The sequence below is a fragment of the Girardinichthys multiradiatus genome, chromosome 12, assembly GCF_021462225.1.
Source record: "Girardinichthys multiradiatus isolate DD_20200921_A chromosome 12, DD_fGirMul_XY1, whole genome shotgun sequence".
In the NCBI taxonomy this organism is placed as follows: Eukaryota; Metazoa; Chordata; class Actinopteri; order Cyprinodontiformes; family Goodeidae; genus Girardinichthys; species Girardinichthys multiradiatus.
The window spans coordinates 25,597,432-25,609,953 of record NC_061805.1 but is presented as its reverse complement, the minus strand read 5'-3'; the positions used below and the strand labels follow the sequence as shown (position 1 = coordinate 25,609,953).

The window sequence follows — 12,522 nt, the reverse complement described above, 5'->3', positions numbered from 1 at the left end:
TTAATGGCTGCTTCTTTTTTTTTAAGCGCTTAGTGCAAGTAGTGGCTAAATTTATCATAACAAGCTAAACTCGCTCGGGCAGGTGAGATTTAAAAACAGATCTACTAATTTGGTTCTAATAAGTCCACACACTCCTGTTAAATTCTCAGGAGACCCTGTTACATCATTTACAAACTTGTTCCTCTCTGTGATATATTCTGTATAATTCAGCTGAAAAACAAATTGGTTGGAGAAAATATACATACAAATTACCGGGTAGCGTAAGTGTGCAGACAGTTAACCTAATACGTCCTTCCCCAGACTGTTGGTTTAAAGACTGTTGATTTAATTTTAACATTCAGTTTTCTTTGATTGGAATCTGTGAGCGTGCCACATCCTGACTGGACAATTTTTGATCACTGTGGACACACAGGACAGACAACCACACACACTTACACCCATACACTCACACCTAAGGACAATTTAGAGAGATCAATTAACCCAACAGTCATGCTTTTGGAATGTGAAAGGAGGCCGGAGTACCCAGAGAGAAACCATGCATGCAAGGAGAGAACATCAGACTCCATGCAGAAATGCCGGGATTTAAACCCAGGACCTTTTGTGCTGCAAGAAAACAGTGCTAACCAAAACACCACAGAGCAGAAGCCCCTGCTGTCAAAACGGTATTAATTGAAGGGTGTGCATTCTTATCCAACCATGCTATTGTAGTTTTTATTTTTCATATATTTTACTTTTTCTGTTTTTTCAGTTTATTGTACAGGAAATATGTGACGTTAATGGTGGGAGAAGTCTGGCAATTATTAATACATTTTTTTCAAGTCTCAAGAACCAGAACTTTTAAGAGGTGTGTACACGATGGAGAGCACCAATAGGCATTCTGATCGAGGGTTTAATTAAAACAGTGAGTTGCTTGATGAATGTATTGTAAAAAAGAAGAAAATGAGAGAGGGCAGCGAAAGGCATGATGGTGTGTTTGAAATAAAGAACAAAGAAGTGCCCTTCACACTCAGCATCCGAAATAAACAAAACAAAAAGCCCAGAGTACTCAGAAGGTCGTTCACTTGGGTTAGTGTTGACGTCAGAGAGCAGGCATGTTGATGTCACCTACACTGTCCAGGTGTGAATGAACCCTTGACTTTTTATGCGGGTCCTTATTCCTTTGTTCTTTCCAGTCTTTTTTTAAAATTTATTCCGTGTGGGGAAAAAAATCATGTTCTTTAGCAAACATTGCATGATTTAAGAGAAAAGCAACTTGGATTGTTTGAAATGCATGCTTGAAAAGACTACACATTCAGATAAATGCTTTTTGTTGCAGGGAAATGATTGCTTTGCATCTTCACATTAATTGATTTGTTTTTCTAAAACTCTAGTTTGAGAGTTTGTTCAGTCTTCATGTGTTTTTTTTCCTGTAGCCCACCTACTGGACCAGAAACACCCAGGCTGGGTCTCTGCCTTTTCCCTTCATTTTTGCTCTCTCTGTTTTCTTTTTTGCTTCCTTGTCACTGGTTTGATACTTAAATATTATTAATTTCACCCACTTTGTTGACTGGGAATCTTACAGCTTTAAATGATTTGTCAGTTTTTCCATTACATGTATTTATTCCTTGTATTATCTCTTGCTATTGCTTGCTTGTTGGGGATCCGGTCAACCCCATTCTCTTTTAATAGCTTCACACAGGCTGTTAACTTTATATTTATCTGATATCTGTTTTTATAGTACTATCTTTTAAATTCATATTACACTAATATATTGGTATGTGATAGTGATATGAGAGATCCTATTCAATAAATATTTATATATATTTCCGAGGATCCTCCTCTGAGGTATTGCTTTTTTGGAGCATTTCTAGCTCTAGTGCTTTGTTACGCTACAGCCTGTTAAGTTTTATGTTTGGCAGGGATCCTCTTCATCAGAATTGTTTATTTTTGTGATGAATTTCTTTGGTGGCCTCAAATCGTTGCATTCTTTGCTTTTGAAGATTTCCTGCAGACTTATGATAAAATGCAAGCGCCCACGTGGGTAAAAACTCTGGCCTTTTGGTAATTAGTTGTTTGCATTAAACAGAAATAAACTGTTGGGTGTGAACAGAGAGCCTTTGGCAATTAAGGGGGTGAAAATTTAAGTGTACATGCTCAAAAAAAGCTGTCTTATGTAATGTATGACCTCTTTAACCTTTTAAGCCTATTAACCAATGGAGTCATATATTGACTAAATCTAACACACTCTAATTGGTGATTAAATAAAAATACAAGTTTGGGTATAAACTTAACTCTTGTCTTTTGATGGCTGGAAAAACCTGTTTTCTAACATCTTTGCAGTTTAATGCCATTGTTGCCATTAGTCTGTGTTAAGAAATTGTTGTTTAAGAAAGCAGAACGGTATGTTACTGAAGAGAGATGTTTTTTATTAAAGCTGCCAAATTGTTTTCCCCCTTAAAATGCCTTTGATTTTAGTTTTGAGAACTTTTGCATTGAGCTTTTTACTTGGTTTCAAAGCAGGAATGTTAAAGCAGGAGCAGGTTTGATGATCTCACTCACAAATGAACCTTGGCTTCTGATTGTAGCAAACAGAAACCTGACATTTTCTGTTGCAAATGTATGCTCAAACCTCACCTTCACGTACCTTCCTCTAAGTGCACTTATTTTTAGTGTCAGTCCATTATTTATTCATTTTTGTATTTCAACTCCTTGTAAAGGGTTTCAGAAAAAAGGGCTTTTACTCTCATTGAGAAGCAAATTACTTTAAAATTGTGAGATGACTCAAAACAAGTTTAATTTATTCATTGATCAAGATTTCCAATTGCTGTATGTACTTTTATTTATACTACATAAATTAAAGTTACTGTATATTTAATCTACTTTCACCCAGATGTTAAACCAATCTGTGTCCCTGTCCTTTAGTACCAATATCCATCTAATCCATTTTTCTAGAAGTAGTTCTTAGTGCACATATGTCAAAGTCAAGGCCCGCGGGCCGAATCCGGCCCGTGAATTAATTATCTGTGGCCCCCTGGATGATATTTAATTAGTATTAGAACCGGCCCGCAGGCCACAGCCGCCCGCTGGTGGTTTGCACGCACCAACACTACATTCCCGACAATGCAACGGTAGTCCGCGAAGTCACTGTAGCGCGCACAAGCGGCTTCATTGTTCATCAGCAATCACAGCAGAGATCAACTTTCAGGTACCCACCTCCTCAAAAATGGCTAAACGTAAGGTGGACACTGAGAACGGGGTTTCAAGCCAGGTGGGAGGCAGAGTACATGTTCATGGAGGTGAAAGGGAACCTGTGTGTCTTCTGTGTAGAGAAAGTTTGGCTGTAATGAAAGAATATAATCTAAGAAGGCACTATCAAACTTCTCAGAAACACACAGACAAAGACAAGAATATGGACACGGAACAAAGGCTACAGAGGGTGGAAGAATTAAAACAAGGCCTTAAGTCCAGGCAGGCTATGTTCACATATGCCAAATCACAAAGTGAGGCTGCTGTCAAGGCTAGCTTTATTGTGGCAAAAGAGGTCGCAAAATCAGCCCGGCCCTTTACAGAAGGAGAGTTTATCAAAAACTGTATGCTTAAAGTTTGTGACACACTGTGCCCAGACAAAAGACAACTATTCTCAAACGTGAGCTTGAGCAGAAACACCGTTGCCTTAACGTGTAGACCAGCTTTCCACCAATATAAAAGAACAACTTGTGAGTTAGGGAAAAGATTTCATTGCATATTCTCTTGCTGTGGATGAGAGCATGGACACATCTGACATTGCCCAGCTGTCAATTTTCGTCCGTGGAGTAGAACAGAAGAGTTTTTGGCATTACGTCCTATGGATGGCACAACTACAGGACATGATTTGTATGAAGAGGTATCTAGATGTGTAAATGAGATGGGGCTGCCTTGGGAAAAACGTGTGGGATTAACCACAGACGGAGCACCCGCAATGTGTGGACACAGGAGTGGATTGGTGGCAAGGATGCGTGAGAGGATGCGGGAGGAAAACGTCACAGATGAGCTGACAGCTTATCACTGCATCATACACCAAGAGTCGTTGTGTGGCAAAGCCTTGAAAATGGAACATGTAATGAGCACCATAACGCGAGCAGTTAACATCATCATAGCCAAAGGTTAAATCACCGCCAGTTCAAGGCATTTCTGGGCGAGTTCGATACAGAGTATGGTGACTTACCGTATCACACAGAGGTAGGATGGCTAAGCCGGAGAAAGGTGCTGCAAAGATGTTTCGAGCTGCGTGAGGAGATCTGTCTGTTCATGGAAAGAAAGGGGAAAGACACAACAGATCTCTGAGATGAAATTTTCCTGTGTGAAATGGCGTTTCTCTGCGACATCACGAGCCATCTGAATGTGATGAATCTGCAGCTGCAGGGACAGGGATGTGTCATCTCTGAAATGTACAGTACAGTGACGGCCTTTAAAACCAAGCTGAGTCGGTGGGAGACGCAGATGAGGAAAGAACCTGAGCCACTTTTCCAGCTGCCTGACCATGAAAGAGAAGCTCTCTACCGCTGTGTTCCCGAGTGCACAGTTTGCTGATAAACTCAACATACTTGCCGCCAACTTCCAACGCCAATTTGCTGACTTTGAAGCCCAAAAAAGCAGGTTTGAACTGCTCAGCAATCCCTTTGCAGTCGATGTAGAAAGCGCACCACCAAATCTACAAATGGAGTTGATTGAGCTCCAGTGCAATGACACACTGAAGGAAAAATATGAGAGACTGGATGTTGCTGAGTTTGCACGTTTCATCCCAGACACATTGCCCCAGTTGCGCTTCCAGGCTGCTCGGACGCTCTCTATGTTTGGCAGCACATACCTGTGTGAATAACTTTTCTCTTTAATGAAGCTAATCAAAACATCACACAGGAGCCGTCTTACTGATAATCACCTTCACTCAATCCTGAGGATTTCCTCAGCTCATAGCCTAACCCCGAACATTGATGAACTTGTACAAAAGATGAGACACCATCAAGTATCAGGCTCAGCCTCAGACAAGTGAGCATCACAGAGCAGTAATGTATTTTTCAGTTTTTAAATCAGTTAAATTTTTACATTTGTACAAGATGTGATTTTTATATGAAGGAAGTATTGTTTTGTCTGTGTGCTATAGATTTTTGGATTTTATTTTATTTTATTGTATTTTATTTTATTTATTCATATTTATTTTTCAGTTGAATATACTCAGGGAAAATTGCAGATAAGAGCCATGAGAACGAATACAACTGATTTATTTTTTAAATTTTCTTATTTTACTATTTGAAAGCAATGATCAGTAAGATCATAGAGCAGCACAGTAATGCATTTTCAGTTTCTAATGCATGCACTTTTATTTATGTATTTATCTTGAATGTCTACAGAACAGTCAGAGCCCAATTAGTGAAATCTTAGTAAACCGAGTAGATATGAAATTTAAACAAAAATTTAACATGGAAGACTCACCATCACCTCCAGCTTCGTCAATTACTCCTCCATGTGGCTCTGCTCCACCAATCAGCGTGAAGTCTGCATCTCTTCCCGGCCAATCATCCTTCAAGGCTCCGCTTTAAAAGATCTTCATCCATGGAACCCTACATTCTGCTGCTGAACTTTGACTCTCCACCCCATACCATTAACATTTACCTTATCATTTTAATGACCTCCCAAATTCACAGATTCTAATTTTCACAAAGACGAAATTTATCATGTTGGTTTTTACGACACTAAATTTTAATGTTCAGTATTTCACATCCTCAATTCGTTTCAAGTTAATTTTTGTTGCTTTTTGACCCCTCATAGATATTTGAGCATCTCTTGCATCAATTCAGTAGCAGGAGCACCTACGTGGAGTTTGGCGTCCCAGGGTTGTGCTTAGCTGGAAGTCAAATTATGTAAGTTAATGAGTGAGTTGTTTAGAAAGGAGATGCACAAGACTTCAATAAAGACTTCAATCGCGATGTTAAGCAGCATCCATTGGTTATAGCTACCAGGTTTTACTCCACTGACATAAGGCATAGTGGGGTTTCATAAGGTTCTTCCTTTGGAGGACAAATCAAAGGGAAACAATATTTTATATACATTTTCTTCCTCCATACTTTAACTTTGCTTTCATAGTTTTTTTTGTATGCTGAGGTGTCCTTTTTACACACAATTTTTGTTTTGCCCAGAGAAATGTTATTCATTATGTTTTCCTCTACAGGCAGGTTAATATATCTCGTCGTTCAACCCACTCCAGTCGGATTATTTCATGCAAGCAATTTATCTGTATTTACTCCCTCCTTCTGCAGTGATATTCGTAATGGCTAATAAACCGCAGCAGCTTCATGACTTAAATATTTATCCAACTTTAAAAAATCTAACGAGAAACAGAATTGCTGTTTTGTCTCTGCCAGGAGCCACATTCTAAGCAGATTTTTTTTGGCTGCCTCCCTTGCCCGGTGCACATTTGTCGCTGTTAGCAGAACAGTCCCAGCTGCTCCACTGTCTGTTATTCTTGGCCCGTTGGGTGATAGCTGTTAATACAGCATGTTTGTTCTGATCTTAACATTTTTTTCACACGAGACATTAGCAGTAGGATTTTGAGTTTTCTTTAAAACATTGATTATCAACATCAAAGCAGTTTAAACCAAACTTCTCGCCCTCCTGCAAAGTTCTGAAGCTTAATTTCTCTCTGCAAAAGTTTAATCTGTGACAGGTGCGATGCTGTCTCCTTGGTCAAGGATATCCTTGAAGCCCTATTGATTTTTATCCCCCCCATCACATCTAGTTGTGAATCAATTCATGGGACATTTTGTGAGATTCGTTGATCTTGCTAGTCCTCACTTATCTCCATCAATAAATAGAAAAAACAGGGTCAGTTCACTGTTTTTTCTCATTAAATGAAGAAGAACTTCTATGAAGTCTGCTCCACCTAAGCTGCTAGTGCACTAAGGCAAGTCTAGGACGCCTTCCCAAATTGACAGTTTTGAAGAACCTTTCTCTAATAAGATGCTACCAGAATTGGGGAGGTACTGAAATTCAAAGGTGATACAAAACAACATTTTTGGAAATGTCAAAATGTCTCCTTCCAGCTTTGTGGAGAAATTTGTCATGTGCTTGATGGTTTTCCTGCCACATGTAGAGACACAAGAAAATCTTTTCCATATTTAACAGACTCGTGTTTCCATAGAGATGGTACAGCAAGTGCAGTTCATAACATCACTTGTCTGTATCGCTCAATGTGAGGAAGCTGGTTAATAATCAAATTGTTCTTTTTTTTTGACAAATGAGTGCATAATGTAGTTAATATCACTAGATTATGAACCCCTTTCTCTACCTACTTCTATACCTACTCCATAACAATTACTTTGTGCATATTTACTCATCTGTAATTTAAATTAAATATTTAAGATTGCGTGACTTTTAATATAACATTACTTCTGGGCATGTTGGCCTTATTCATACCACAAGCTAGGCATGGGCCAGGGAAACCTACAGCTCAATGTATCACAGGTATTAGACAATCTGTAAATTAAGATCAAGAGGGAACTTCATTAAAAAAACATAAAAACTTCAAATTCCAAGACTATATGAGTTACTATTTATTGTCCCCTATATAGAGGCATTGGGCAGCTCCCAGTATCAAGGTAACCTGCTGTTTAAAAAAAAAAAAGTTGTGTGTTTAAGGCCAAAAATTATTTACAGCCTACATTTGCTTCATGTTAAAGTCCTTTTGATACCAGAGAAAGTTCTGAAGTGACTGGAGTTTTCGCTGGATGTTCGGAGCATAGAGTAATGGAGCATTGTCCCTCCCCCACCTGTCTCTGTTCACTGCTGATCATCTAGTTGAAAGAAGGGTCCTACACTTTTCCTTCATTCATAAGAAATAAACATTCGACTCTTGAGACATATTTCCCACCACATAAAAATATAGACAGTCATAGAATGAAAACTAAAGGAGAGCCATCCATGACTTTTATGTAGGCAACACTGTCATAAAACTGCAGCTGTCAAACTGTAAGTGTCATGTCTGTTAAAATGACTGCAGGCTGATAGCCTGACTAAAAAAACACTTGCTTGTCCTACTTCTTAATTAATAAGGAGCATACCGGCCAAAGTCATAAAGCCCTGCACAATAAACATGCACTAATAATAAAGTAAACTATGCTTTTGCTTAGGTATGTAGATGATAAATCAAACTACCAATAAGTAAACATTACAGATAACATTAACTTTTAACAATCAATATTTAATAGTATTTTGGCAGCCATAGGAATACTCACCCTTTTGAATGCTTTTGTGTGAATACCATGATACCTTGTTTAGTCAAGGTTAATTTATAGTGAGACTTTCATAGCAGTCCATGACTACCTCCAACAATAGTACATCTGTGTTTTATAGTTATTGTTTTTAGATTCTAAGCACATTACCGTACTTTTAATACCTTTCACAATGTTTCATGGTTTTTGTTTCAGTTACTCAAGGAAACACGAAGCCCTTGGAAAATAATGCTTTAGCATCACCCCTCACACATTTGCCAATGTAGCATATACACTTTGATTTTACCAGATAAGTGAGGCTTTGTATTGTATTTAAGAAAAATTTCACTACATGGCTGTTCCCCAGCTCTCACATGCCATGTGCACTGAATCTGTGTGCCACTATTATAGACCTTACTATGCAGTCTGCTGTGATGAAGATTTACTCACCTCAGCATTCTGGATGCTTGAAACTGGAGGGAAAACCCAAGGCTTCCCCTACTGAGTATTTCAGCTAATAATTACCTGATCACTTGGGGAAATTCATAGAGCATTAAAATTCAACTCCGATACGGTCAGTTGATCCTCAAATATAAAACGAGAGACATACCCATCCTGAAGTTTTTGAATACAGTCAATTCCAAACACTTGATCCCAGTATATATGCACTAATCAAAATGGGAGCGCATCAAAAGTGGCACACATACTTTAAAGACATGACAGGGCTTAATGTTCTACAAAATCGCTTCCGTTTCCTCTTGTGTAACATGTTTTTCCGGTACGTCAGCACACATGGTCGGATAGAAAGAAGCTTAAATCTAACAATTGTTGACTTGTGAGACAAAAGAGATTTCTTTGGCACTTTCCATGTGATTTCTTAATATATATACAGGGGTTGGACAATGAAACTGAAACACCTGTCATTTTAGTGTGGGAGGTTTCATGGCTAAATTGGACCAGCCTGGTAGCCAGTCTTCATTGATTGTACATTGCACCAGTAAGAGCAGAGTGTGAAAGGTTCAATTAGCAGGGTAAGAGCACAGTTTTGCTCAAAATATTGAAATGCACACAACCTTATGGGTGACATACCAGAGTTCAAAAGAGGACAAATTGTTGGTGCACGTCTTGCTGGCGCATCTGTGACCAAGACAGCAAGTCTTTGTGATGTATCAAGAGCCACAGTATCCAGAGTAATGTCAGCATACCACCAAGAAGGATAAACCACATCCAACAGGATTAACTGTGGACGCAAGAGGAAGCTGTCTGAAAGGGATGTTCGGGTGCTAACCCGGATTGTATCCAAAAAACATAAAACCACGGCTGTCCAAATCACGGCAGAATTAAATGTGCACCTCAACTCTCCTGTTTCCACCAGGAATATATATATATATATATATATATATATATATATATATATATATATATATATATATATATATTAAATTACATATAAGAGAAAGATAGCAGTTTATGCTTTAAATTTATGGACATATGGTTGTTTGCTGGCATCTAGAAGATAATCCCTGCAAGTCTGTGTAATACATTGCTGTTATGGATCTCCCAAAGGTAAATTATTTTCTGCTTTTCTGCTTCACAGTCACATTTACAACCAACATATACACAAATTGGTTGGAATCCCCTATTATTTTAAAGCCTGAAATGTGACATTATGACTACACATGGATGTAGGCTGGTACGTGCACAAAGATGTTGGTATGCCTGTGATTGTTGATCTTGATCATTGTATCTGAGAGCGCACTATACTCACAAACTTCCTGTGAAGTGCACTCACCTGTAATATCATACAAATCTCACACAGTAATCGTGCTTGTATGTACACAATACTTGTACATGCCCTTACTATCACTGTCGTGGCCTTTCTTACAGTTTTTTGAGTCACCTTCACAGACTGTGGGATACAGATGGAGTGTTTCATCCGTCTGCTGTCAAAATAGAAGACTGAAAAAAAAAACACTGGCATTTTTACATTGCCTTTTGTGGTGGATTCTGTTGCTCTCCTGGGTGACCAATGCATGCTGTGAAATTAGTCTGTATTGGTTCTCTTCATCATTTCATAATATCCAGAAATTGACAGAGAGGATTGACTCTTGCTTTTTGTTTCTTCTTTCATATTGCAAACATAAAGTACCGTAATTCAGTTTGGTATGTTTGCAGTGGGGAAAATTAAATTGAAAGTGAGAAAAACAATAAAAATAGCACCTTGACCTTTTAAATTCATTTAATTACCTAGGCTGTTTCTGTAGGTTATTAAATAAATCAGACTGGTCTGTTGAAAGACTAGGACTAAAACAAGCTTTAAATAAATACATTTCCAGTAACAGAATACTCACAATTGTCAGTAGTTTTCACAAATACACTCAAATTTGGCCTCATTTTGGCCTACTGTAAAGAAATATTCTAAACATTGTGTTTGAGATTTATCATATTTTCAATCTTTGGAAAACATTTAAGTTGAGAAAAGTAGTATCCATTCTCATTTTATCAAACAAGTCAGATAATCAGAATGCTTTTAATTTTTCACGTTATGCACATGTAATGTTTGGTTCTTGCCGACTACTCAACACATTTCTCCAACCTAAGAAATACTAACACAATAGAAGTAGAGGTGTTACTGTGGAAGGATTATGTTAAAATTGGGTTTTTCCTTCCCGATAGTTCATATTTTGTCATCAGATTGCCCATGTGTTCCTAAGAATGATGAGCAGAGTTTCTGACAGCTTTGTGAGGTTATGTGGGAGGACAGGTATGGTGTGGATGAGTCATGTCTGACCTGTGACTGATGGACAGAAACCCCTGTCAGCCTTCACCTCCATCTACTTTGCCATTCTTTTGCTTCTATTATACCACAGTGTGCTAAAATAAACATTACCAACTGCAGCCTCCACAGCTGCATCAGGTATTGTGTTCTACACGAAATATTGCTCACTTGCAACATAATATCTATGTAAAGCCTGGCACAGTATTCTAATCATGTGTGCTTAGAAGACACAGTGACTGAGTAATAATTTGAGGGCAGAAGGCTGCGAGGGCACATCTTGTGTTTCTGCTGTTTTTATAGCAGCCACTAAAACTGAATGCAAGAAAGAATATAAGATTTATTACATTGACTCACAAGAGTGCCCTGGTTGTTCTCATCAAGCAAAGTCAGCCATGAGGCGCCACCACGTTTTTTAGACGTTCTTTTGAAAATAAATAAATAAATAAATTCTTAAGTTAGCTGGGGAAAACTTCACAATAGCAAGTGTAACAAATTTTTTGATCAGGAATATTACTAAAACCTGACTTAAAAAACGGGGAGAATATGCAAACTCCATGCAGAAAGACCCCAGGCCGGGAATCGAACCCCGGACCTTCTTGCTGCAAGGCAACAGTGCTACCAACTGCGCCACCATGCAGCCTCACACATAATTTACGATATCCAAAATAACAGCACAAGATCAAATTAAAAGATAAATGGGACCAAAGATAAATTTATCAAAAAAATTTATAGACGGTAAATAACGTAAACATAAAAAATATTTAAGCAAACTATTGAAGTTCAACTAAAAACCAAATCAAAATGTTTTTGATAGAATGGAGAAAAACATATTATCAGCCAAAAGCACCATAAATTTAAAGTTTTTTTTCCAACTTCCTGTTAAAGCATGGCCTCAGCTTGACAGTGACAACATAATATATTTATAAATGTATATTTTTGACAGGTCAAAAGCATTCATAAGTTGTTGTAGAAGCTTTCGCCCTTTAAGGACTCTTCATTCATTAAAAGGAGGATGTGTCCCTTCAGATTCAACAGCTACTCCTTGGACCCTAGCGCAAGTTATTTAGGATGACTGCTTTTCTGAAACGCTTGGTTCCCTCGCTTGGTTTGTTCGCTGCCATTAGAACATGTGTATACAGGGGTTGGACAATGAAACTGAAACACCTGATTTTAGACCACAATAATTTATTAGTATGGTGTAGGGCCTCCTTTTGCGGCCAATACAGCGTCAATTCGTCTTGGGAATGACATATACAAGTCCTGCACAGTGGTCAGAGGGATTTTAAGCCATTCTTCTTGCAGGATAGTGGCCAGGTCACTATGTGATAATGGTGGAGGAAAACGTTTCCTGACTCGCTCCTCCAAAACACCCCAAAGTGGCTCAATAATATTTAGATCTGGTGACTGTGCAGGCCATGGGAGATGTTCAACTTCACTTTCATGTTCATCAAACCAATCTTTCACCAGTCTTGCTGTGTGTATTGGTGCATTGTCATCCTGATACACGGCACTGCCTTCAGG

The 12,522-nt window shown here is 38.4% G+C and overlaps 1 protein-coding gene across 1 annotated transcript in view; it reads left to right on the top strand.

Moving 5' to 3' along the window:
• Positions 1–12,522, top strand: part of ipo11 (importin 11) — a 178,408-nt gene that overhangs the window by 60,747 nt on the left and 105,139 nt on the right. The window lies entirely within an intron of this gene.